Source organism: Pinus tabuliformis, chromosome 1_2 (assembly GCF_031772625.1).
Source record: "Pinus tabuliformis cultivar Carrire ecotype Pingquan chromosome 1_2, CPIR1, whole genome shotgun sequence".
NCBI lineage: Eukaryota > Viridiplantae > Streptophyta > Pinopsida > Pinales > Pinaceae > Pinus > Pinus tabuliformis.
The window spans coordinates 47,189,385-47,212,622 of NC_142298.1; the positions used below are offsets into that span (position 1 = coordinate 47,189,385).

Below are 23,238 nucleotides of genomic sequence, written 5' to 3' on the forward strand. Positions count from 1 at the left end.
TTAAGGAAATTTTTTTTTTGAATGCATCCCCTTGCGGCGTGCTCAAATTCTTGGTTTACCATGTCTGTTCTCGGACATGTAACTCAGATCTACACACAGACCTGGTTAAGGGTTCGGGTTCTATTTTTGAGATTCTCCGTTAAATAATGTATGAACAGTTCTATGCTTCAAGGGTTTTCGCCATTCGGGTATTGTTCTTTTGTGCTTTATATATATATATATATATATATATGGAACCCTTGTAATTTATGTATGAAATACGATTTAGTCTGAGCCCTCAGGGCCGTTTACGTTTTTGCATCATCATATATGAATTAAATCTGTGTTCAACTGTGTTAGAATAGTGCATGGAGTTCATGTTTCTGTTACTGGTTTCACTCGCTTTTACGACGGCAACCTTATGGATTATCCCAGGTTGTGATGGTTGCTTCGTTCTGCATTCCTATGCGACTGTTGTTTATTAAGTCTGTTCGGTATTTGTACAGTATGCATTTGAAGGGTTAACCGAAACGATATTATAATTTTTCCCTTTCGCTATGGAAATGTCGCACTATATATATATGCTTGAGGTTTTCATTGCAAATGCATACACAGATTATCTTGTAGATGTAAGCATACCTCTTATCGAAGTTGCATGCACCGGATTTTGTATACTTATAACTGTATAACTCCTTTCGATTTGCATGCACAGGATTTTGTATATATGAATATATTCCCCTTTTCGATTTACATGCATAGGGTTTTGTATACATGAATATATTCCTCTTTCGATTTATCGCTCCAAAGAGCTGGGTTCTTGTTACCATGTCCGCTAACACTGTATTTTTGAGAACACGGGTTGATGAAATATATTAATATTCTCATTTTCTGTTTGCACAGTTATCAAATTAACGCTGTTTGTCTGGGGTAACCTTTCTGTGTATTTTCATATCGTCAGTCATTTGTATTAAACAACTGAGGGTTTATTTATTCTTCCGTCGACAGGGTAGCATCTGACTATCGTCAGTGCTCTTCTACCCAGACTCAGAGGTTCTAACCTCACTCCTGTCGACACATTCAGGTATCTACTTGATTATTTATCAAGATATTTAATACTATTTATTCCACTGTTAGTTTATTCACTGTTAAACAGTGACTCGGTCTTATGGACGAGGTTATATTCTGACTATCATTCAATAACCAGTTCTCGATTAACCTCCCCTGGTTCCTATAACCAGTCTTTAACTACATCCATCTATGTAGCTTTATCTACAGTACGACTAGTTCAGACTATGTCTATTGATTGACCATCTATCCTTTAACTTAACCAAATCTGTACAGTTATATTATTATTATGACAGAACTAGGAAAAAGAACTTGTTTCCTGTTTGACTACTGTACATTCACTGTATTTTTCATATTCAAACAGAGACTCTGCAGTTTGAAACCGTACCTGGTTCACCAGTATCAGGAATGGTTTCTCAAGCAAGTCACCTGTGCTTGTTTCTGCTCTTCCACCCAGCCACAAGATCCATCCCTCAGACAGAATTCTCCCCCCGAGCCATCTTGCAGACCTCAAGTCCTCAACAAGATTTGTGCACTCTGTGCCTGGTTATCTGGTCCTAACCAGACTTAACCTCTGTTTTCTTTTCCTTTTCTTGGAAAAAGGGTTTTTCCTTCTGTCTGTCCCCACAGCACAGAACTTCCTCCCCACAGCCAGGACTTTTCCTCCTCTGGGAGGGTAGTTTCCATCAGTTATTATAACTGAACTCTTTCTTTTCAATCCACCTCTTAGAGGCTGCCAGCATTTCAAGAAAATATTTAAATTACTTTCATCAAAAATAGTTTGTCACAGTTTTGTTTTTAAACATAAACAACAACTGTATTAATGTCTTTTACCACAGTAAATTTTTATATTTACATAAACTGGGGTCATTACATCTCCCCCTCCTGTGATTGGACATCGTCCCGATGTCTGTCTTCCTTAAACAAATTCGGGTAAGCTTCTCTAAGGAGTTCCTCATCCTCCCAAGTGGCCTCTTCAGGCCCGTAGTGCTGCCATTGCACCTTAGCTTGGAAAATAACCCGTTTCCGCAGCCGCACTTCTCTCCGGTCGAGAATGGTCAGTGGTTCGACCAGAACCTCGCCTTCCGGCTCGACCTGCAATCAGCAACAGATTTAGTTATTTTCTTGTTTAGGAACAAAGCTTATCTAGAATGACCAGATTAATTCTTACCCGAACATTCTGCCATTGAATCACATGTTTAGGATCGTAGACGTATTGTTTTAATACGGAAATGTGAAAAACATTGTGGATCCTAATATGGCTTGGTAGGGCGAGTTGATAGGCTACCGGCCCCACCCTTGCCAAGATTTGGAAAGGTCCAAAATAGCGAGGTGCAAGTTTGGCACACCCGCTCCACTGCAAAGTACTCCTTCTGGGTTGAATTCTAACAAACACATGGTCCCCAACCTGAAATTCTTTGAACCTTCTCTTTCGATCAGCAAAACTTTTCTGTCTGTCCTGAGCGGCTTTTAAGTTGGTACGCACTTTTTTTACCGTGTCTTCCATTTCCTTGAGCATTTCAGGACCAATTCGTAACCTATCCTCAGGTCCACTCCAACTTGAGGGTGTGCGGCACTTCCGCCCATACAGCACCTCAAAAGGACTCAGCTGTGTTGAGGAATGATACCCATTGTTATATGCAAACTCGACCAGGTGGAGGTATTCCTCCCATTGAGTTGGTTTCATCATAACACATGCTCTCAGCATGTCCTCCACTACCTGATTTACTCGTTCCGTCTGGCCATCGGTCTGGGGATGATAAGCTGTACTAAAGTTCAGCTGTGTTCCCAGTTCAGCAAACAATGTCCTCCAAAAGGTTGAGGTGAACTTAACATCACGATCTGAGATAATTACCTTCGGGAGTCCATGCAGTTTGAACACATTTTGCATGAAAATATGAGCAATTTGCACAGCCTTATACGTTGATTGCACAGGTATGAAGTGTGCTGCCTTACTTAACTTATCCACTACCACCATAATGGAATCATTATTTTTCTTCGTGCGAGGCAATCCGGTTATAAAGTCCATGGAAATAGTCTCCCATTTCCATTCCGGAATGGGTAAGGGTTGTAACAGCCCTGCTGGATGCAAATGCTCCGCTTTAATCTGTTGACATTCCAGACATTGCGCTAGATACTCGGCTACCTCCTTTTTCATTTTTGGCCAGTAATATTCCTTTCGAAGAGCGGTAACCATTTTCTGGTACCCTGGATGCCCGGTGTAATGGCTGGTATGGAACTCATCCAGAATCAGTCTTCTAAGGCTATCTTCATTGGGTACATACAGCTTTTTATTAAAATACAGCATTCCGGCATCGTCCAGCGCATACCCTTGTTGTATTTCCTTATCAGAAAGTTGTTGTACTTGCTGTTTAATTTGCTGGTAAACAACATCTTGATCAGCCGCTGTTTTTATCCTTTCCAGTAGGGTACTTTGCCATTTACTAACCGAAATCTTGCACACGCATTGTACCTTTCGACTCAATGCATCAGCTACTCGGTTCTCCTTCCCCTTTAAATGTTTAATTTCAAAATCAAACCCGCTTAAAAAGTCAGCCCAACGAGCTTGTCTCGCATTCAAAGTGGGTTGGCTGAAATAGTTTGTTAAGCTGTGGTGGTCCGTTAGCAGCAAAAATTTTCTCCCCAAAAGGTAGTGTCGCCACATTTTCAGTGCATGAATAACGGCTGCCAGCTCCAAGTCGTAAGCAGAATATTTCTGCTCATGTTCCTTCAGTTTCCTTGATTCGTATGCAATTACTCTTCCCTCTTGCATCAGCACTCCTCCCACACCTTCTTTACTTGCATCAGTACAGACCACGTAATCCTTATTAGGATCAGCTATACTTAATATGGGCGCGGTGGTGAGTAAGTGCTTGAGCTGTTCAAAGCTCTGCTGACATTCTGAGGTCCACTTAAATACCTTTCCCTTCTTTTGTAAGGAGGTGATAGGGTATGCTACCCTTGAAAAGCCTTCCACAAATCTTCTGTAATAACCTGCTAGCCCCATAAAGGACCTAATATCTGCCACGTCCTTTGGTATGGGCCACTCCATTATAGTTCTGATTTTCTCAGGGTCAACTGCAATTCCTTCCTTTGTGATTACATGGCCTAAGTATTGTATTTCCTCCTTAAAGAAATCACACTTACTAAACTTTGCATATAATTGATGTTCTCGCAAAGTTTGCAACACCAATCTGAGGTGTTCTTCATGCTCCTTCCTTGATCGGGAGTAAATCAGAATGTCATCTATGAATATCAACACAAATTTATCTAAGAACCTGTGAAACACACTGTTCATCAAACACATGAAGGTAGCAGGTGCATTGGTCAGACCAAAAGGTAACACCACGAATTCATAATGGCCATACCGCGTTCTGAAAGCTGTCTTAGCGATATCCTCTTCTTTGATTCTGATCTGATGGTAACCAGATCGCAGATCGATCTTAGAGAATACTGTTGCCCCCTTCACCTGGTCAAAAAGTTCATCTATCCTAGGCAAAGGATATTTATTTTTAATCGTGAGCTTATTCAGCTGACGATAATCAATGCACATCCGAAAGGTTCCGTCTTTCTTTTTGACAAATAACACTGGGGCTCCCCAGGGTGATACACTGGGACGGATGTAATTTTTATCTAGCAGCTCCTGCAGTTGCATTTTTAATTCTGTTAGTTCTGGTACACTCATTCGGTATGGTGCCCGTGACACGGGTGCTGCCCCTGGAATCAATTCAATAGTGAAGTCCACATCTCTTTTAGGTGGCAGTCCTGGTACTTCCTCAGGAAAAACATCCGCAAAATCTTGTACCACCGGAATGTTACCCAGCGTAACAGTCTTTTCTTTCTGATTTGCGTATCCCACCTGAATCGCGTAAATTTGACATTTCTTTCTGATGCATTTAGCTAACTGAGAGGCTGTAATGGGTCGAATCTGCACAGGATGCTTAATTCCTTGTAATTCCTGCTGCTCTCCACGGTCATCCTTATAATAAATGGTTTTTGTCTTGCAATTCACTAAGGACCAGTGTTTCTCCAGCCAATCCATCCCAATCAGGATGTCATATGAACCCAAAGGTAGTATGTTCAAGTCTGCCACTATTGGCTGCCCTGCTATGGTTAGAGAGCAGTTATTTATCTTGGCCAAGACCCGTCTCTTGGCTCCTGTAGCCAACTGTACCAACCATGGATTTCTGAATTTTTCAGATTGTAACTTACACTGTTCTACTATCTTTGGGCTAACATAACTTAAAGTAGCTCCTGGATCTATAAGAACAGCTATAGAAAGGTTCGAAATTTTACCTTCAAATTCAACCATAGTCGGCTGGTATTCCGCTTGGCGGTCTTCCAAAGCTGCATTAATTCTGGGTACATTACGTGCCACGTCCCCAACGGTCGAAGCTTCATGAATTTGGGATATCTGATCTGTCCCCTTTCGCTGTGGGCAGTTTTTAACATAGTGAGGTCCTCCACAGCCCCAGCATTGAACTGGAGGTCTGGTCATCCCCTCACCTTCTGGTCTAACAGGCTGCTCACTTACTCTTGATTCACTCATTGGCCTAGATCGGGGCGCATTCCTTGCAACAGACCTGCTGTTTAATCCTTTACCAGCTCCCTTACTTCCACTGCTGCGACCTCCCTTGCTGCTTCCAACCGTCCGACTACTCTTTTTCTCATTCCATCTTTTGTTTGAAGTATCCCCCTTCTGTTTATTCTGCTGGTAGCAGATCCTCGCTTTACGAATAGCCTCATCCATGGTCCTAGGATTGTCAAATTCAATCCTCTCTCTTATGTATGAAGGTAAGCTACTCACAAACCTTTGTACCTTGGCTTTTTCCTCCTTGATATAAGGTACATAACGTAACAGAGAGGTAAAGCGATTAATGAACTCGTCCATTGTCTGCTGACCCAATCTTAAATCATGGAATTCCCTTGCCTTTTCATCGTAGAAGCATTCAGTCAGGTACCTTTCTTTGAAGTATTTCTGGAACTTCTCCCAGGTAATGGTTCGTTCACTTACCCCTTTGACAATCTTGATTTCCTCCCACCACAAGGTTGCCTTACCTTGTAACTGGAAGATAGCTAATCTCGCCTTCAAGTTATGATCATACTCGTACAACTGAAAATATTTATTCATATTTATTAACCAAGCTTCAGCTGCTTCCTCCTGTTCGCCATCAAAATGTGGGGGTTTAATTTTTCGAAATTCTCCCTGCAGCTCCATCCTCTGACGTTTTGAAGTTTGCTGCTCTGGTACATTGTCAGAATGATCCTCTTTGCCCTCTGACATTTCAGGTTCAATCTGATAATTTTGTTCTTCCGTCATCCTCTGCTGTTCCGCGCTGGGATTAGATAGAGGTGGATTCTGCCTGTCCGACAAACTCTTCAGAATCCTTTCTTGTTCAACTGTTAAACGCGCGTTGTCCTCTCGCAAACGTGCCATCTCATTTTTCAATTCTTGAACAGTTTCCAGTATTGCCAGATTGGTACTTCGTGTTGCCTCACCCAACTGTACCCACAGCTCCGGGTTCTCCTGAGGGTTACTGCCGGTTCCTTGCATTTTGTCTCCTCTCTGATTTAACTGTTAACTGTTGTAATTCTGTGTTTTACCCCTAAATAGACAGAACAGCAGTTAGTTAAATTATTAACTTACATACGTATGCATGGTGTAGGCTTCTGCACAGTGAAACATGTTTTGCTTGAGGCCACAGTGTTGAAACTGGGCTCTGATACCAATTGTCACACCTATATTCACATACATAAAAAAAAATTTACTGTATACTTTATTTAACACCTTTGCTATATATATCATATGCTATTCCAACCTGTATGTAAGCACATATGTTAATTGACACCATACGCATGCCACGTATGTACAACTGTTAACCTATATTCTATTCCCATTGCAACCCGAGATTATATGAGCTACGTGACTTTGCAATGCCAGGTCATACTGGTTTATGTACGTGTTGACTTTATGTGACAGCCAACTCTCGTTCTACCAGCTCTCAGTGATTATTAATGAGGCTCGGGTTTCGGCGGTCCTGCCGCAGGCCTTGCAGGTGCCATCTCATTCCTGCTTTAAAGACTTCAGTCCTTTCTGAGATAGGTGGCAAGGTTTGGCTCTTTTGGCCATGTGACACCTCGGTCACAGAGATCTCGGACTCTACGCTTGGGGTTCCCGCCCTGCATAGACGGTCAGGATCTCACCGCAGAATCAAACGACTGCAAAACACTCAAGGGTTTAGGTCTTTACAAAACCTCAACCGATCACTCTCGGGGTTTATTCACTTGCTCAGCCTTTCCGGCTCCGTCTCGGCGTTCATCCTCCGGTTCCACTCTACCAGTGCTATTTTCTTCACCTGCAATTTCTCGGCAAGCTGCAATGTGACCAAAACCAATCCTACACAAGTATCTGAACCCCGACTCTTAAATCTACTGCACATTTTTACAGGGATGATTGTCTGTAATGTTTTCTAAAGATTGTTTCCTCTTTGCTCACAGGGCACGCCCTCCTGGTGGAGCCAAGGCACCCATACCTGGAGGTTCCACCCTCTCGACGGCCGCAGGTATGTCTTCAGCTCTCCTTTGTTTTGCTTCTGCTTGCGAGAGCTCACGGCCATCGATTTGAGTGGTTTATTACAATTGTGCAGCCGCTGTTCGAATGAGGGTTTCCCTGCATTGCTTGACGAGGTATTCTCCATAGAGAACCCTCACCATTTGAGTTTAGGTCTTCTTTCGTGTTCTGGTCAAGTCCATGACCTGTTTTATGGAGGTGTTCACCACGGTGGAGTTCTTCCTGAGTTCTGTTGTATGTATTAAGGACTTATTTTTGTTGAATGCATCCCCTTGCGGCGTGCTCAAATTCTTGGTTTACCATGTCTGTTCTCGGACATGTAACTCAGATCTACACACAGACCTGGTTAAGGGTTCGGGTTCTATTTTTGAGATTCTCCGTTAAATAATGTATGAACAGTTCTATGCTTCAAGGGTTTTCGCCATTCGGGTATTGTTCTTTTGTGCTTTATATATATATATATATATGGAACCCTTGTAATTTATGTATGAAATACGATTTAGTCTGAGCCCTCAGGGCCGTTTACGTTTTTGCATCATCATATATGAATTAAATCTGTGTTCAACTGTGTTAGAATAGTGCATGGAGTTCATGTTTCTGTTACTGGTTTCACTCGCTTTTACGACGGCAACCTTATGGATTATCCCAGGTTGTGATGGTTGCTTCGTTCTGCATTCCTATGCGACTGTTATTTATTAAGTCTGTTCGGTATTTGTACAGTATGCATTTGAAGGGTTAACTGAAACGATATTATAATTTTTCCCTTTCGCTATGGAAATGTCGCACTATATATATATATGCTTGAGGTTTTCATTGCAAATGCATACACAGATTATCTTGTAGATGTAAGTATACCTCTTATCGAAGTTGCATGCACCGGATTTTGTATACTTATAACTGTATAACTCCTTTCGATTTGCATGCACATGATTTTGTATATATGAATATATTCCCCTTTTCGATTTACATGCATAGGGTTTTGTATACATGAATATATTCCTCTTTCGATTTATCGCTCCAAAGAGCTGGGTTCTTGTTACCATGTCCGCTAACACTGTATTTTTGAGAACACGGGTTGATGAAATATATTAATATTCTCATTTTCTGTTTGCACAGTTATCAAATTAACGCTGTTTGTCTGGGGTAACCTTTCTGTGTATTTTCATATCGTCAGTCATTTGTATTAAACAACTGAGGGTTTATTTATTCTTCCATCGACAGGGTAGCATATGACTATCGTCAGTGCTCTTCTACCCAGATTCAGAGGTTCTAACCTCACTCCTGTCGACACATTCAGGTATCTACTTGATTATTTATCAAGATATTTAATACTATTTATTCCACTGTTAGTTTATTCACTATTAAACAGTGACTCGGTCTTATGGACGAGGTTATATTCTGACTATCATTCAATAACCAGTTCTCGATTAACCTCCCCTGGTTCCTATAACCAGTCTTTAACTACATCCATCTATGTATCTTTATCTACAGTACGACTAGTTCAGACTATGTCTATTGATTGACAATCTGTCCTTTAACTTTAACCATATCTGTACAGTTATCTTATCATTATGACAGTAACTAGGAAAAAGAACTTGTTTCCTGTTTGACTACTGTACATTCACTGTATTTTTCATATTCAAACAGAGACTCTGCAGTTTGAAACCGTACCTGGTTCACCAGTATCAGGAATGGTTTCTCAAGCAAGTCACCTGTGCTTGTTTCTGCTCTTCCACCCAGCCATGAGATCCATCCCTCAGACGGAATTCTCCCCCCGAGCCATCTTGCAGACCTCAAGTCCTCAACAAGATTTGTGCACTCTGTGCCTGGTTATCTGGTCCTAACCAGACTTAACCTCTGTTTTCTTTTCCTTTTCTTGGAAAAAAGGTTTTTCCTTCTGTCTGTCCCCACAGCACAGAACTTCCTCCCCACAGCCAGGACTTTTCCTCCTCTGGGAGGGTAGTTTCCATCAGTTATTATAACTGAACTCTTTCTTTTCAATCCACCTCTTAGAGGCTGCCAGCATTTCAAGAAAATATTTAAATTACTTTCATCAAAAATAGTTTGTCACAGTTTTGTTTTTAAACATAAACAACAACTGTACTAATGTCTTTTACCACAGTAAATTTTTATATTTACATAAACTGGGGTCATTACAAGAGAATTAATAAATAATATAGAAATTATTAGCTTGAGTGGGCCTAATGGTTAAAAGCATGTGTTTCCTCCTAAGAGGTCACAGGTTCAAAATCAGAGGGGGGTAGAGTATGTATGCCTTTGTAGACTTAACAGTGAAATCGCTGCACAGAGGTGGATCCCTTGTCCCATAGACAAAGGGGTCTTATACACAAATTTGATATTTGGCTTGACCGTGACCTTAAAAATAGATAATAATAATAATAATATATAATTTGCTAAATCTAATTCCATCGGTATTTAATAAATTTAAATTTAAAATGAATATTTGCTAATTTTAAAATTCAAAATATCATTTAAAAAAATAAAATTAATTTATATTTTTTTAAATTGAAATAATTTATTAAACTTACCAAATTTAAAAAATATATTTATTGTTTACTAAGTTAATTTATTAGAGTTATTATTCTATATTTCTAAATTTATTTTTACAAAATCTCTATTATTGATTATTGAAGCTAAATCTTATTATTATATTTTAAAAACAATATATATGATGGAAAAATCATACTAATATAATTCAAAATATTATTTTAGTTGGGATGTTTTTTTTACTTTTTATATAGAGATTGAAAACGTCCTTTCATTTTACTCCAGGTTTATATAGATTGAAAACGTCAATAGTTTTTTTTAGCTTCTTGTGTTATTCATTTTCAAAAAATAAAATGTTTTAAAAATTAATTTTTCATATGAATTTATGTTAATTTTTTGGGTTTATTTGGTAATTTTGTGGTATTTTGATCAGTTTGGTTTTTAAATTAAAAGTTATTGTTTTGGTGCTCTTCACTTTATGGGATTTTTTTTTTGTTTGAAATTGTAATTTAGTGGTTGGTTTTTGTAAATGCTTAAATTTTTGCTATTATGATTTGTGAGTTTTTTCTAATAATATTTGTTTTTGAAATGCACAAAAGAATTATACTCATGTTTCTTTATCTTGAATTTATTTCTGGATGATTTTGTATATTTCAATGTTGTAATTATTTGTGCTCAAGAACATTCTGTTTCTTGGAGCTTCTGCCAACCTAATTCTTGGTGGTCGACCACCTTCTTATGTTGGCACTATTTCCACACCATTAACACCAACCAAGCCAACCCTTGTTGTGGTCCTTATCCTTGGAAAATATACCAAGGGTGCTACCAAAGGTGTACCTACACATAAACAGTGGTAACCCACGTAACAACCCAATTACTTGCTAACAAAACATGCCACACAACCCTACATTGATATTGTTTACCCCAAACCATGGATAGGACCCTTGATATGCAAAAGATGCATCAACATTTGCACAATTAGTGGCAACTTCAGCACTTTGCAAAACCCACTTCATTATGCTTTCAATTTTCAAAGGTGATTATCAAATGAATAGAACGTTCTCCTTTGGAGTCCATTTTCAACACCATTTTTTAGAGCGTGTATTTTTTTGTGTTCTACATAGTAGAGTATTTTGTTTCTAAAATTTCCGTTATATAATATTTATTCCCAAATCTCTAAAAATTCCCATTCAATCCTTATTTTTAAACTATTGAAAGTTATATCTTAAAGATACAAATACCATTTTATTTTCATTTTTTCAAAGTTCATTATTTTTTTTAAATTTTTTTTGTATTATGTAGTAACGAAGTTTGTTTCTATTTTTAGAGTCCATTTAATTTATGTTTATCATTATGGCTAATATAAATGAGATCTACCTAACAAGTAGTAACCATTAACACTTTGGGAGCATAAGTTGCACACTTGGATCCTTTGAAAAGAACTAAGTGGGATGACAAAAATGATGAAATTTATGGATTGATTGACATGTTAAGTTTTCACAATATTAAGTTTCATCTTCAAGGAATTAACTAACCAAATGAAGCTTGGACTAAGTTGGGAATAGTTGTATAAAAAGATTGAGATCTAAGCTCATCAACTAGAGAATATGCATATTTCTTTGGATCCCGGAAACTTCAATTGCAATGAGCATTGTATCTCAAGGGTTAAATCTTTGAGACATTCTCATGGAAATCCTATTGTGAAGAAGCTTGATGATTAAATAATACTACAATTATATGATGATTGTAGTATGAAGAAGTTTGATTATTAAATGATACTTTCTAAACTTAGTGAACCATATTTTTTTTGTTCTTCTTTTTACTCCAATAAATAAGTAAAGAAGCTTCTGGAACTACTTATAAAATGCACACTTTTAAATCATGTTGTGAATAATTAACATGAGAGAAGGACAAGGCCTTGCACATTAGTGTCATTTTTACAAATTACAAGGAAAATCCTTAGTGGTATAGCAAAATAAAGGTATTAAGAAGAAGTAGGAATTAGAACAAAAGGAACAAGGAAACAAACTCAATCAATCTTCCCTTGTTTCAAATGTAGACTAAGGAGCAAATTCCAAAGGAAATAATACTAATAAATGTTTTACATTTTGTATACAAGATAACTATATGGAATTATGTTGTTGGAAGAACATGGAAGCTCTAAATTCAACCATGCAGCATCATAACTTCAAACTTGATCCTCCTCCATTTTCTTATGTATTATTCTTAATCTCAATAGCTTTATGTTTTTACTGACAACTACAACGCAATTTTTTTTCTATGGATGACTCAATTTTATGATTAAGGGCCTCGCATCATATGGCTAAAGAGAGAGTAATGGTTTATGCACTTAATGATTATAACACCAAGAAAATATTTGTTGGTGAAGATAGGTCACTACTACATATGGTGTATATGTTTAACATTGAGTTCCAGCGATATAGATAAAATCAACCATACTATTGGAAATTACTAAGTAATTATAAAAAAATTGTTACTTTTTTTCTTTTCATACCCTTATGTTTGTCAGACTTCCAAACACGAGTGATCATTGTTATACTTATGATACTTCTTTGATAATTTTCAATAAGTTCATCTACCAAACCACTAGGGACACATGGTGGCTCGTCATTAGATGTTAGTAAAGTTGTCATCTCATGGGTGCATTTGGCCCCTAGAGTTTAAGGCATATTATGCCCACTAGGTGTCTAATATGCATGTTGGGGGCTTGTGCCATGCAGGGGTGAAATTTCAACTTCTACAAAGGTTTCACTTGGTGACGGCTTGCAACTGGCATCACAAGTATGATGTGAGGATAATTATACAATAGGGATTCATAATTTATATCAACATCAAAGAAAACCAAGTGTACTTGTTAAAACTCTTAAAAAACCCATAAGGGGATTAATATAAGCCTACCAGCATTTAAGTGCATCACCAAGAGATATTTGACAAGGCATAATTTCAATTTGAATAAACCAACTATATGTTAAAATTTTAGCTTTGATAGGTGTCTCAGCATAGGCCTTGTGTCTACGCATGTAAAAGATATCTTGAAAATTTACATATTTCGACATTTTTTAATTCCTCCTAAGTTCAAACTTAGAAAAAATATGGTAATTAATTTAATTAGTTATTATTTTCTTTGTAACTTAGATTTATAAACTTTATAACTTTAGAAATTAATATTTCTTTTTTGAATGGATCAAAAGAAAATGATAAGATCAAATTTTGACCTTTGATATTTTCTTTGAATATCTCAAGGAAGAAATAAGGTTATGAGAAAAATTATAAATTGATGCAATGAGTGTGTGAAGGACACAATTTGAATATCACAATGAGTGAGAGAGAAGAGGGATAATTTGGGTGAGAAGAAGGAAGGTCGAGCAACTGAGGAGAAGGGACCAAGTTGAAAGAGAGAGGGGATGTGTTCAGGTCGTCATTTTTTGAAGGGAGGGATCATGCCCAAGATGAGATCCCAGTAGAGAGAGGTCGATTCTTTAGGGCCAATTTCTCAGCTAGAGGAGAGGTCATGTCATGGGTCGAGTTCAATGAAGAGAAATGGGTTGTATGCTATAGAGGGAGAGGTCGTTTGTTGTGTTGTACTATGTAGAGGAGAGGGGCCATTTTCTAAGGCTATTCTTAGTTGTAAATTCTTTGGAACGGTTGCTGTAATAATTTCCCAATTTATCCTCTGAAGCCTAATAAAACCCCTCTTTACTGGTTTTTACCCACACTTGGGTTTTCCAGGGTATAAGCTATGTAAAATTTTATGTGCTTGGATTTCTTGTTTTTGTTGTGCATAATTTGTTAGAAACTTAGTTGTATTAATTGTGTTTATATTTCATATTTTAGTTTTTTGGGTTTTCAATAAAATTAAAATTCTGGGTATAAAAAATTATTGTCATGTTAATAGTTTTGTTGGGATAAGATAAAACTCACATGGTGTTAAAGAAAAGTATATTAAAGAAATTCAGGCATTGCACAAGTTTAATCTCAAAGGAGTTTATGGCCTTTCTAGGTTTTTAACAAATAATTATTCAAGGGTTTGATTTACGATGCATACCCATGTTAGATAAGAAGAGACATTAGAAGGAGCCTTAAACTATATTTAGTGGGAATTTTGGATCATAATTGTTCTTAAGGAGAAAAAGTTGTGGAGATTTGATAACTCCATAGTGGTTGATCTAGTGTCGTATAATGTTTCCCTAGATATCCATGAGGTGAAAGAAATAAGGGCACAAAGGATCACCTTGGATGGGGTGAAAGATCACCCGATTTCCCCATCTTCTAAGAAACGACTACTAAAGAGATGTGGGATGACCTCACAAAAATATAATAGAGTTATAACTAGAACCAAAAGATGGTGATAAAGGATAAGTTATATGGCACCAAGATGTCCAAGGGAGAGAACGTGGCTTCCTATTTTACTAGGTCAAACATATGCGAAATGATATGGCAGTTATAGGGGAGATAGTCATTGAATATGAATTGGTTTGTATAGCCTTGAATGACTTTACAAAGTAGTGGGATGTATTTGTAAAATGCATTGTGGGATGAGAGCATCTTCCCACCTAGGAAAGGATGTGGGATGATTTCACCTTGGAGGAGATCTAAGAAAGGTCGTAGAGTCGAGACCAAAAGAAGAAGGGTGAGGAGGAAGATAACTTGACCCTAACCTCTAAGGGCAAGGGAAAGGCCGAGAAATGGTCCATTGAGGAGCTACCTTGAAGGGAAATAAAAGACATTTCAATGCTAGAAAAGTGAAATTCTTTGCTTGCCACCAACTAGGGAATTTTTCCAGCCACTTCCCTAAGAAGAAAAAGAGAAAAAAATGAAGCGGGTCACTACTACAACTAATATGAATGAGTTTGTGGCCATATTAGGTTGAGTTCTCACTCATCGTGTGCCTTTCTAGTTCAACTACCACTAGTATGTGGCACATTGACAATGACACTTCATGTCACATGACTAGAGTGCGAAACTTCTTTACCAGTCTGAAGGAGCACAATTTATACTTTCACACTGAGCTTGGTGATAATACCAAGTATAGGGAAGTAGGAAATGGAACTATTAAGCTTCAAAGGGATCTTACGAATCCTTTACTAGTGAAGAATCTAATTTTTGATTCAGACTTGGAGGACAAGGGTTATGTGGTGATTTTTTGAAGTGGAAAGGTCTATATTTATCCCTATAGTTATAGCTTCAGTACAACCAGGGTGCTTGGAGTGAGAAGTAACAAGTTGTGTAAAATTTAGTTCGATCCAACCAAAGTGTTGGCGAGTAGTATTAGCAACAACCATGACTTGGGGGAGCTGTGGCATAGGAGAATGGAACACTTTCACCATGGAGCACTCAAAGTGCTCATGTAGGTCGTGATCGACTCCTTGATTTCACTATAAATGATAATGACATGTGCAAGGGGCATGCCATGGGCAAGAACACCAAGACCATGTTTCCTAGCAATTAAAACAGGTATGAGGGGATCTTGGACTTGATACATTCAGATGTCTGTGGGTCCATGTCAACTATGTCTACTAGTGGGTTCAACTACTATGTGATCTTCATATATTATCATTCTAGGAAAACTTGGATCTATTTTATGAATACCAAGGACGAGGATTTCAATTGGTTCTAAGAGTTTAAATCTTTGGTGGAGAACTAGATGGGGAGAAATATCAAGGTGCTTGGATTTGAAAATGAAGGAAATATAGCTCAAATGCATTTAAGGAGTTTTATGAAGATTCTAGAATGAAGAGGGAGATAATAATTCCATATAACCCACAATAGAATGGAGTACCAGAGAGGAAGAATAGAGCATTGTTGGGATAGAAAAAGAAATGCTACATGATCAGGGTCTACCTCATGAAAAATTTTAGATGGCATTTTAATGTTCTTCAAGACACATAGAACCATGAAAGAAAAGTTAATTTTCTAGTTATAAAATCATAGTGGTGATTAGGAAAGAAGGTCTGCATTTCCACTAAAGTCACAAAATTTATAAATAGTAGATCGTAATATGATATTGATATACTACAAAATAAAAACATGATTAATTTTATTATGGAAGGAAGCATAGCACATACAAAGCATAGGTTAATTACATCAATAGAAGAGAAGTGAAAAACATTTTTATAATTTTGTCATGATTTCAAGGATCAATTTTAAGAAGATTTTCAACATGGTTTACCCTCCCAATGGAATAACAAAAAATGGTTCTATAGCATTGAAATGTATGAAAAATATATACCAAAGGAAAGATCAAATGAAGAGTAGTTTGATGATGTTAATGGTTCATGGAGAAGGATCATCATTTATGAGAAATTGTATAAAGACTTTATGTTATTGGTCACTCTTCATCATTTTCAAAAGACCCTTCCTTCTTCTTCGTGCAATTTACATATAAATTTAGATATTAAAAACAAGTAGGTAATGGAATTTAGGATCACAAAAGGAAATTAATGGCATCATATTTCTAAATTATGAAATAAAATTCCACTCTTGCTTTTGACATTAGCATTAGCCCATGTTCCTACAATTTCAATTCAACAAAATTCATTAGTACATATGGAAGCCACAAAAGAAGGGAGAACTCATGTTTCTATGTTAGCAAGCCTAATAAAGTCAAAGTCAAAGAAAAATATAAAGTGATAATCATGTCTCACATAGGATTCATACCCTATTTGACCAACTTTGTAATAGATTAGATTTCATGTTATTTACTTTATAAAATTCAAGCTTTGAACTGAAAAATATTTTCTATAATTGATCCTAATAAATCCTATTGTTATATCTATTCAAAGTTTTGAATATAGAAAGAATTTATATTCAAAGATCACTTGGTGTTTATGTATTGTTGTTTCTTATATTATGACTTATTTTCACTAGGCATAATTATAGTATTTACTACTAAATAAGTGAATATAGGGAATAAATCAATAAACAATCTATACGTTTAATTAATTTTTATTGTTTTATGATTTTGAAGAATTAGTTTCATCATTTTCATTATGTGTTTATGTTTTTAGATTTTATTTTTCTTTCATCTCAAAATACTAGTTGAATTATATTATGGTGCTCTTTTTACAAGTTTTATATTTCCATAATTTAGGGATTCTAAAATTTTATTCTTTATAGTTTCAATTTATTTATACCTGATTGTTACAATTCTAGAACTTGATAGCCAATCAAGTTCTTCCTCCTTAGAAGAAAACTCTTTAAAAAACAAAATGTTTCCTAAGAGGGTACCTCCTTAGGCTATTGTAAATTTTCAATTACCTTAAAGTGGAAAGGAAAGAACCTAATGAAGTGAAAATAAAAAAGAACCCTCACTTATAGTAGGCCATACCCTTCAAGATAGCAAAAATTGCAATGAAAAGGTTGAAAAAGAGGTAAAATATGTGAAAAATTTTTATTTTAGGAGGTGCACACTCCTCTTTAACAATTTGGCCCTTTTGTTTTACAAGAAAATTTTTAGCCTTTATGCATCAAAAGTAGGATTTTGTCTACAAAATCCAATCTAAGGTTAGAGAAAAGTGTAAAATCACAAATTATACCTTCTATGAGATAAACAATTATTCACTTGTAAAAGAATAATTGTGCATGTAAACAATATATACACAAGCTACAAATGCAACATTCAATTGCCTTCACAATGGTAATTTTCATACCATGACCATTCACAGTCTGATATATGGATAAGATATATGTATCCAACACTTAGTACACGCATACACACACACATATTCAAAGGATTTATTATTGATGTGTACATGGTCTTAAACCCTAATATGTAAGCATTCTTGCATAAATACCCTATTAGGTATTTTTACATACAACAAATATCCATAAGAATAATATCACTTATGGAATCATTAACCTATCATCTATCACAATAAAGCATTTCATATTTATATATAAAAATACATATTAGTTCATGCATATAACCTTAAACAAAAAATGTATATTTCTCCCTTCACCTGATTCAGGTTACCCAACAACATATATATAGCCTGTAGGTTATTTGAGTTATATAGGCATGTAGGTTACAAGTTTCATGTAGGTTGCACTATATATGTAACCAATAAGTAATAAAGTTTTGTATGGTTTATAATCTGAGCTTGTTTTCACAACAAAATATGGCTTTTATAAGTCATATGCATACTTGATGCCAATGTATATTTCAATTTCAATTTCAAGTAGCAATGAGCTATTTTATCAATTAGAATGTATATTTGAAACACAGTTTTCTTTTCAGTAATAAAAATATGAAATTTTCAAAGGGAAATTTATTAATTAAAAATGAAATGTCCATTAAGACAAAAAAAAATTAGAACTATCAATGAACTAAAATTAATTTTATATCAATAAAAAATGTAATAGAAATTAAAATGAATACTATAAACAACCTTGAATTCACTAACTACATAAAATAAAATACATTGTAAATAATTGTTGAAATAATGATATTTATTACATCTTTAAATGTATTTACATATGAACTATATATAAACAAAATGTAATTTTATAACTCAAGGCTACTTGGGAGGTTTCGTAAGCCATACTCTTGACATGAAGAAAACTCACTAGAGTCTCTCTTTCCTTTTCTATAGGATTATGATTATTTTGTAGTTGTAAAAAGAACATGTTTTAATTGTTTATAAAGTTATTGATCTCTCTTTGCATAACTTTTCAATGTTTCTTGCAATTTCATTTTATATTCTTCTAAAATTTTCAACATTTCCACATTCTTCTTGTACTTCTCTAAGTGTTCCTTTTCATTCCTTTAAAGATACCCTTTGTTGATTTCAACTCTGATTGAGCTTCAACCGATTGACCCCTTATTTTTTTTACTTCATTTTCAAGTTGTTATTCTCTTAATTGTTTCTCATTTGTAGTAGAAGACAAAATTAATATTTCCTCAACTACGGGTCTCTGTAATTGTTGCTACAAATTAGCGATTTAGTATTACAAATTTTGTATCTCCATGTCACATGCTAAATGTTATGCTATTCATTTTTACAAAAGTTCCTTTTTGAGCTCTATAATATTTTTATCTCTCCTAACTAGCTTCTCCTTCAATGATTCAATCATGGTGATGAGGCATAGACATCACCTATAACATTCATGGAATATGGGAGAGCTTATTACAACCTCTTCTCTCATGTTTGTAGGGACTTGTCCAAGTTAATTTAATCCATTTGTTTTGTTGGAATTCCCTCAATTTTACATTTACCTTTACCACCTTCATTGTTGTGCCTTTGTTTTCTTGTTTAAGTTCTTTAATAATAGCTAATGCAATGGTACATTTCAACATATTTGATTTCCTATCACATGTTTTCCTCCAAGGTGTTCACTATTTTTTCATATTCTACAAAAAGTGATTCATGCTTCTCTTGCACCTCTTTAAATTTATTTTGAAATTGAACATTTAAATGTTCAATTAATTTATATTTTCCCTTCAACTTGTAACATAAGTCAACCTTATTACTTAGAACTTTCATTAGAGGTACAATAAAACCTCAAGTCTACTTCTCAACTACTCTTGAAGTTTTCTAATCGTGCTTTTAGTTGTAGCATTACTATATTTGATATTTGCCTTGATAATATCAATATCCCTCATAGATACCTCTTTAATTATAGATAACCCATTTGTTAATCCATCAATAGTAGGATTATTGCCATTTATGATTCTCATTCATTCTTGTGTTTTTCATATAATTATTGAATGCACCACTACAATCTCCTTCATGCATTCAATAATATCCTTATCCTATACTTTGTACCTTTCTTTTAAACTATATATAGAGGAATAATCCTCCATCGAAACTTATTGTAATGAGTCAGTCTATCAAATACCGAGAAAACAAATATGTCATCAAAATTTTATGTGAGACTATGCTTATTTAAAATTGGGGATGTTCAATCAACCATTATAGGGAAATTACTATAAAATGCATCTATTGAAGAAGAATTATGTCAGTTATACTTTCTAAAGTAATAGAAAAATCATCCTTTCTAGTTTCCATATAATTGTCCATACCAACCTCCTACTCTTCAACTTCAATCATACAAACATTTAGTTCTATTCAAACTGTGGCAACATTAGCTTCATATTGGGTGGTTGTGTCATTAAAAGTTTCCATGACATTTAATCGAGTTTATTCAACTACTTCATAAATGGTTTTCCTTATTATTTATTTCTAAATCTAAGTTTTAACATTTTTTTGAACACCAAGTTGATATAAATCAATAATTTTTTATAATGTTCCCAATTAATTGAACTTAATCTTTATGTTTTTTTAAGGGAATAATGTAATTTGTTTTCCAATATATGAGGATGTTTGTGGCCTTCTCTTCAACCCAATGGGTAAATAGCCACATGTAGTCATTAGAAATATCATGCTTATGATGATTCAAAATTTTCCGAAGGAAAAGTTGAATAAATATTTGTATATTTCCTTAGGAACCTATTTAATTTTTAAACCATTCCTAAGAACAAATACTTTTTTCCAACAAATTTATTATTTTACTCCCCATATCAAACTTTTATAACTAAGAGTTAAATGTTACTCCCTGTCTGAGTGAATGTTTTGTTTCTCTTACAAACAAATGAAGCTCTAGGAAAATCCTCTTCCTAGAAACGTTTAATTCCACATCCATATCATCATAATTAGCTATGGCATCATATATTTCTTCATTTAGGAAATTAAATTGTCAAAATATAAATTTATGAACTTGTACTCTTCTCAATATATCTAGTATACCTCTTAGGCAATTGTTTGTATCTCTCCATGCATCAACACAATCTTTCATTTTTTTACAGTGACCTTTTCTTCCTGGGAACCCATTCTTTCAACTATTGTGCCCATGGTAGAATATTTCCCTATTTCAATTGTAGTTGTGTTGTTTGGGTTGAGGGTTATGTTATGGAAATGAGGTTATTAAGTGCACACTTAGGAATGCAAGTTGATGTTAAGGAATTCACATTGAGGAAATGCTTGTTAGGAAAATGAGGTTTTATTTTAATGTATTTTAGTTAGATTGATATATTTTTCTATGAAGAACTTGCATTAATAAAATAAAATAAACATATATTTATTAAGAATAACAATTTTACAAAACTTGGCATGTAGTTTTTTAAGCACAATCACATAGATTTGTAACCCTTCTTTAAAATTGGATTTGGAACTTTTGTGGTAAAGTTTTGTAAACACTTGAAATATCAAGGGTTGTAATGTGAATTTGAAAATTGGTATCAACAATGATTTTGTGTATCTTGGACGGTTGGAAGGAATGTTGTTATCCTCCCCACCTAGTTTCAATTCTCACAAGTGACATGTTTGACCTCATAATAAGTAAATTATTATAAAAATTTCATAGGTGTGGGAGAATTACAAGTAATTCTAATTTTTTCACTTCCTAAACCCTTATATATTGGGTTTTCCTTAGTAACATTATGTTTTTTCAATGACCCTTACCATGCAGGATGTTGCCACTGTACTATTCCAAAAATCATGCTTCTATTACTATTATAGAATATTTTTCTACACTTGTCTTGAGATGTATTTTTTGGCCATGATGTCATATCCCTTTCAGTATAGAAAAATATATTCCATCAAAAAAAATCAAGAAATTAAACTTTTAGTTTCCATATGCCCTTTATATTATGGCATAATATAGAAACTTGTGTATTCCTTCAAAGAACATTAGAAAAAATTAATTGTGTGCATTATTATGGCGTAATATAAAGCAACTTGTGTATTCCTTCAAAGAACATTAAAAAAATTTAATTGTGTGCATAATAATGTCTTTTGAGACGAGGTTTATGGGTTTTACTAAGAGCCACTTACTCTAGGGGATAGTCAAATTTCCATAACCAACTTTTGGGATTATAAATTGATGCCTTGGTTGAAGGATTCATGCATGCCTACTGTTGACAGTGCTGGACCTGCCAACATTCAAAGGGGTCTCCCCGATATAAGGTCCCAATTAGACCTCACATCATTTGGTGTAGGAGCCCCATCTGGAGTATGTCTCGGTTTTTGTCTACTTAAATATTTTCCTTGGGTTTAAATGTCAACTAGAGACATAATCACATATGTGCCTTCAAAAAGAAAGTAAGTGTGCCTGGTGAATGCTCGATTTCAAGTACATCAAGGTTCTTCTAATACTGAGGGGATAGTAAGTGAGCCTCTAAAAGAGAGGTAATAGTACCACTCTAGAAGAAACACACACACAAAAAAAATATTCATCTAACATCTAACAGAATAGTCCACTAAGATGCGACGAACATTACAACCATTACAACACATTCTCAATACGGTAATCACTAAAATAAATACTTTAGTACAGGTGAAAAGACAACATGAATCATAAGAATTTACAGAACAATCTTAAAAATATTCACAATCCATGTATGAAAATATGTTGGCCATCAAGCTTCAAATATTAAGTAAAAGTACAAAGATGCATGTATACAACGAACATCTCTTTCTTCAATAGTGGAGCATTTGAGTGACTACTTGCTCCCCAAAAGTACTAAATTTGTCTCTTTGATTCCTTATGGGAGAAGACAAGGTGAAAATTCATTTTCTTGTACAATGAGGGTGTATATATAACCAATGGGGTGATCCTTCACCTCTCTTGTGACTCTTGGACTACCCCCATGACTATTTGACTTCCCTATGACTTTTTAGCTCTCACATGACTCTCTACATTTTTTATATGTCCTTTGGACTTCCACTTTATAATACATTTTGAATAAGAATTTACATAACCTGCAAAATGATGTGGCACATGATGACTCATGACATGAAAATGATGACATGGAAATGTCAAGCCATTCTTTGTTGTTGCTTGATTGTGTCTTATTGAAGATAGAAAATGATCTCCTCTTCCACCTCCATATGGATAAATATAAGGAGTCTTTAATGTTATTAGATCTTGATATGTTGTCGCAAATTGATGTCCCTTTACTTCCTCTTGATTGATCAACATGTATTTGTAGCTTTAGAGGTGTATTCTAGCATGTTCTCCTTCTCCATATCCTTCTTCATCATCTTGTCATAGCATGATAGAGTACTTGCATCTACAATTCACTCATGAAAAGACAA

The 23,238-nt window shown here is 35.3% G+C and overlaps 1 long non-coding RNA gene across 1 annotated transcript; it reads left to right on the plus strand.

The window, feature by feature from the left end:
• Window positions 1-7,537: 7,537 nt before the first annotated feature.
• LOC149204352 (uncharacterized) lies at window positions 7,538-8,027 on the plus strand. The gene is made up of 2 exons (XR_016251766.1): window positions 7,538-7,607; window positions 7,692-8,027. It is a non-coding gene; the product is annotated as an uncharacterized LOC149204352 (long non-coding RNA).
• The last annotated feature ends 15,211 nt before the right edge of the window (window positions 8,028-23,238 follow it).